Source organism: Theropithecus gelada, chromosome 1 (genome assembly GCF_003255815.1).
Source record: "Theropithecus gelada isolate Dixy chromosome 1, Tgel_1.0, whole genome shotgun sequence".
NCBI lineage: Eukaryota > Metazoa > Chordata > Mammalia > Primates > Cercopithecidae > Theropithecus > Theropithecus gelada.
Window position 1 is genome coordinate 219,511,979 of NC_037668.1, and position 5,726 is coordinate 219,517,704.

The following is a 5,726-nucleotide window of genomic DNA, read 5'->3' on the forward strand; positions in this document are numbered from 1 at the left end:
TCTGGGCTTACCTCTGGCCTCACGGCACTTGTGTGAGTGAGTTTGCTTAACAGTAATATCCTTGGAAGCGTCTGGACCCAAAGGGAAGCCAATCCTTCGAGTTTTCCGTCGTGCAATCTCTTTTGGTGGCTGGTTTTAAACGTGTAGTTCATGAAAAGTCTTTAATTGGAGATTTTCAAAGGTGAATATTCTGTTTTTGTTGGAAACAAACTCATCTGATGGGTCATCGGTGAGCTTGGTTTTCGCCGCTGCCACATCCTCCCCTGAGGTTCCTTCCATGCTGTGCCTCCTTCCTTTAGCCAGTGACAGAGCCTGGTGCCCTTGCTGGACTGAAACCGATGGACTCCTTCCGAGGCGTGTGGCACTCGGCTTGCCTCCTGCCTGAATTTATCCATTTGTAGCAACTTTATGCTATAACAGAAGCTTGAATAAAACCAAGAGTTCTCTTACCAAGTCAGACTGGCTTCCCAAGATGCCCATCACAGGACACCTCGCAGGATCCCACAGGCCACAGTGAAGGAGAATGCTTTATGTTGATGTTGATGTTGTCTATTCTCTCTCTCTTCTCTTTGCTTTTTTTTTTTTTTTGACCTAAATAAGCTGCAAACATGTTAATTTACCAATATTGATAAACCAGGTGAAGAAATCGGGCATTGTACATTATGATGTGCTTGTTCCTGTCTCTGCCTATAAACGGATGATGTTGATGATGAAGGAGGGAGTTCTGGCTGACCATTCTGAAGCAGTCCCGGGCACGGAGTGACCAGACGTGAGATAGTTCCAGGTCGCCTCTCGGTTTTGGTGATAGAGAACCCGAGGAGGCATGGGGAAAATGTCAAAATGTCAAAGAACCTATTTCTATTTCATTACCCACAAACGAAAGGACTAGAAAAAAATATTTGAAATTCACATTTAGATGCATAGGTCTTAATTCCTTGTCTAAAACCTGTCCTCCTCACCCCCTGCTCCAAATATATGAGGCGGAAGCATTAGCAGCAGAGCAAAACTAAGATCTGAAAACAGGCAATGGTGCTATCGTTTCCCTGGGAGTCCCTCCGTGTGGCACGGCAGGATGGTGCTGCCTGCTGCGAGGGCGTGAGCGTTTGCTTCATCACGGGCTTTCAGTTCCCACCCGCGAGCTGCAAACTTTGATCTTATTGTCCGTGAATTCCCCTCTACATCATGAGGAAGTTGTCTCTTTCATCTCTTCCGATTGGAAATCAGAGCACTCTGCCTGTTGTTTATTCGCCAGTTGCCATTCTTCACATGGGGGAGCATTAGGATGCAAATGCAGAGACGTGTCCGTCTTGACGAAGGTGGGAATCCCTGAGCCGGAGAAGGGGCTCCCGCATGAGAAGCTGCGATGAAAAGCCAGGCATCGCAGCGTGGGGAATTCGGCAGGCAGGAATCTGGCCTGGTTTGTCATAAATTAGCCTTAAACTTGAAGTCTACTATATTCTTATAAGACGGCAGTGGCTTCAGTCCAGCCGCATCTACCATCCAGAGTGGAGGTTCAAAAAGTCTTATACGCACCTACAAGTCTCACGCTTGCTGCTCAGATTTCTGACAAAATCTCAGAGTTCTGTTTGTATTGACAAAAAATGCAGTTGTGCCCACTTGGGCGTGTATCTCATGTCCTTGTAAACCAGCTACCTTCTTTGGATCGAAGGCAAGGCTGGCAAGTCTGCGGATTTGTTCAATGCAAACACAGCCGCCTATATCATTGGCCACTGCTGATTATATTGAGTGTTTCTAGGTTTTTTAGGTTTCTTATTCCAAAAAGGCTTTTAGACTGTAAAATGACTAAAGATGAGTTAATTTCCAGACTAAAAACGAAGGAGTCCTGCCTTTACTCATTGTTCTTTCCTGCTGGACTAGTAACCCGTTCTCGGAGCACACACAGAGTCCCTCGCTTCTAAAGACAATATGTCTTAAACCCTGAAACCTTGCCAGTGAGAAAGAGGTTGAAAGTCCTGTTGGCTATTAGCTGAGGCTAAGCCGTCTGCTGCCGCCGTCCCTGGGGCCTCCATGCTGCCACCGGGGTGTGTGGCCCAGCTGTGCCCCCACTGGAGGACGCTCTTCAGTGCCACCACACAGGAGTCTGGGCGGGGAGGAAAGGCACACAGCCCACTTTTCTCTGCACCAAATGAAACCAAGCTGGGTGTTCAGTGCCACTGATGCAAGTAAATGGGTCTCAGATTTTGGGGGGGCTGGGGGGCAGGCGGTAGACATAGTGTTGCTTTGGATTTTAATATCTCTTTTTCCACCTCCAGAAAGTATCTGTCAACATTGGTGGGTAACAGCTCATAAAGTGCATCGCTTAGCAATCTTCCTGACAAAATGACACATTTTAAAATTACAGGCTGTTCATTATTTCCATCACAATGCAAGCATAATTCTAATCCAGGAGAAGCTATTGTCATTTAAGCTCATCTTCTGAGAAAAATGTTTTTCTGAAAATTCCTAGAAACTAATTTATCCCTCCCTAAACAAACACATTCTGCTTTTGGGTGGCCGGAAGCTGCAGCAACGTCCTAACACTGGACACAGTGGGGCTTGGGGCAGTATCCAGCCCTCATTGCATACAATTCTTATTCTCTAAACACAGCTGCTCCCAAGGTCCACACGTGTGGAGGCGAGTACTGAAGCACCACACTCACACATCTATTCCATGCATACATAGAAATTACCTTCAACACTAAAGAAGCTTCCTTCTTTCATTCCCTATCCTGCTAACAGCCCACACTGTCATAGTTGATTTATGAAGAAGTTAAAATTTATTTGTGAACTCAGGATGTTGTTTTACAGCGTTGCGTGTGTTCTCTCATTTACGTATGCGTCGCAGTTGGAAATGTTATCCACGTGCCGTGCATCGAGGTGGAGGTTTGCTGGATCTGTCTGTGGCTATTTTTTTTCCATGTTTTTCTCACTCAAGCAAAGTCTGTTAGTGGAGACATGTGCTGGGGGATGGGGGGAGGACAGATAAATCAAGAGGATAGGGATTAGGATCCAATCCTCAATGCACAGGGCTTAGTTCAAAATCTAAGCTGTTTGTGTAGTAAGTAGCCAAATGGGAAAGACCCCTTCATTTTGAATTTGATGAGAATGGGCTTGGAAATCCACGTCCACCGGCTTGCATGGAAGAGGATCCAGCCTCTTCCCACTCGGTTCGACATTAAATTTCTGAGGAAAGTTCTGACATTTTTAGTTCCCTACATTTCCCTAAGACTCCCATCCAGCCCCTAGTGCTACCGAAGGGGGTTTGGGAAAGCAGCCAAGAGTTCCTTAGCTTGGATATATATAGTACCTGTTTTTCTTTTGGTTTTTTGTTTTTCCTCTGGAAAAACCAAAGCACTTTAGTGAGTCTTACAACCTTAAGGCATTTTGTCCCCTCACTGGATCCCCAAGAGGCAGGGAGGGGCTAGGGTCAGTAATCTCATTTGAGAGGTAGCTAAACCTAGGAGCAAAGGCCTTGAGCTAGGAGCAACGACACTGGGCCGCCAGCTTGGTTGTGTTACTAGCTATGCAACCTTGGGCGAGCCTCTTCACTTTGCTGGGCCTCAGGTTCCCGAGTGGAAGAGCAGGGGTGAGAACAGCTGCCCTTCTGGGAGAGCATAAAGAGAAAGTGGTATAAGTGATGGGAAGTGCTTCAAAGACTTTAAAGCTCTGTGTAGGAGCTGGGGGTAATCATTTACCGATGAAGAAACTGAAGTCTAGTCATTGATTGGCCCGAGTTCACAGAGTGGTTTTATAGCAAAACGGGGACTTGAGTCCAGCTTGTTGGATTCTTCCCATTAGATCATATTGCACCAGGCATACGTGGACATGAACAGATACCATTCCTCTAAGGTGTGTGTACATACACGGATGTGTGTGCACATACACGGATGTGTGCGTACATACACGGATGTGTGTGCACAGGAGATACCTGACGTGGTAAAAAGGCCATAGGACAGCAAACCTGAGTTCTCATCCAGCTTTGCCAGTCGTCCTGTCCGGGATATACCTCCTAACTCCTCTGGAACTCAGTTTTCTAACCTGTAAAAGGAAGACATTGTGCTGGATGACCTTTGTGGTTCCTTCAAGCTCTGGATCTCGAATTCCACGATTAGTAATGTATGTATGTATATATAAATATGCTTATCTGTAGAAACGGGCCCGTTTGAAACGTGGAGGCGAGGCCTGCCCAGGTGCATTTATCGTGCCAGAGACAGCGAATTCCTAAATAAGTTCATAAAATCTTATTTTACAATTCAATGGTGGTGCTTAATGTGATTGTCTGAAATCCACTGTTTAACCGGATGGAAGACCGGTGCCATTGAAAACATTATTAGTTCACAAGTGTGTGCTGTTAAAATTCTTTAATAAAACCCATTTGTTATAGTCAGAAATTCAACTCTTCTGTACTTGGGCAGGTCCCAGCAGCCCCTTGGCAGGCTGGTTTTGTGCATGGGCCTTTGCAAGCTATATAAACGTTAGGTGTTGGCTTGATTATGATAAATATGAGCAGGCTCCCTGGAGAACAGTCCAGAAAAAAGAGTTATAGTTCTCACAAACTGGTGACATGAGTCCATTAAGCTGTGTGGCATTTTCCAGTGTAAAGACATTGTTTGCTGGCTACGATCTCTGACTTTCTGTGGCATATGAGGTGTAAAATGTTGTCAAAAAAGAATCTGGTGTTAAAATCAAACTATGGTGGCATTAAATGTTCACTTCTATTCTACCCAGAGTCGTGAATTCCTCTATACAGTTTCTCCTTCTGTACCTCGGGGGAAAGCAATTCAAGAGTTAGGTCTGGGTGCTCCTCACTGCAGCACCACGTTGGCCCAAGTCTAGCCCCCAGGCCTCTCAGGACCTCATGGGATGAGGCCTGTCTAGTCGCCCTGTGGAGCTGGCCCCCAACAAGTTCAGCCGCTCAGCCAGGAGTGAGTGGAGGTGTCAGCTAAGTCCCAGAGTCCCTGGACTTGTGCTGCACGCCTGAGGGTCGGACGCTGGGAAAAGCGTGGAGAAGCTTGTGTTGACCATGGGATATTTTGTGTTGGCCTCCCTCAGTCCAGTGTTTCTGGAGCTCACACAAAATAAGGGAATTTGCAGTCACTGTAGATTGCTTGGGCCTGGATGCATGGGCCGCTGCTACACTGGTGCTTGGTCTCAGTTGTAACTGGGCACATTCAGGCAAGAAAGCAAAAACAGATCAGAACTAGAAAAAGGTCTCCTAGGGTAGCCCCTTCCCTTGAGGACAGTCTCCCTCCACTGCAGACATTTCCCTCCGAACAGCAATAAGGGACTTTCCCAGATGCTGGTGCCACATTCATCCAATCAACTGAGTGCTCCACAGCCCCAAGAGATAGGGCAGGGTGGCCACTCAGAGCAAGTACTTTTCACTCCTGGCAAGATCCCTCTCTGAGTCCCTGCCTCCTACTGCGCCACGCTTGCCTGGACACACACATCTCCCAGGCTCCCTGCTTTTCTTCTCCCCAGATCCTAGACAAGACCTTCTTGGGCTCCCTTTGGGTCGACCGAGCAGAAGCCGCAAGGATTTTCTAAACACATAATACCTTCAGCTAGAAGAGCAGGTGGAGGCGCTGCCAAACTGATCATCCCCTTGGAGAAGAGAATAGAAAGGCAGCATCTGTTATAGAACTGTTTCTAATGCCCTCACTCCACCCAATTGAAGACTCTCAGTGCTCTGCTGGCCTGTCACAGCCTATAATACATCTTGTCCC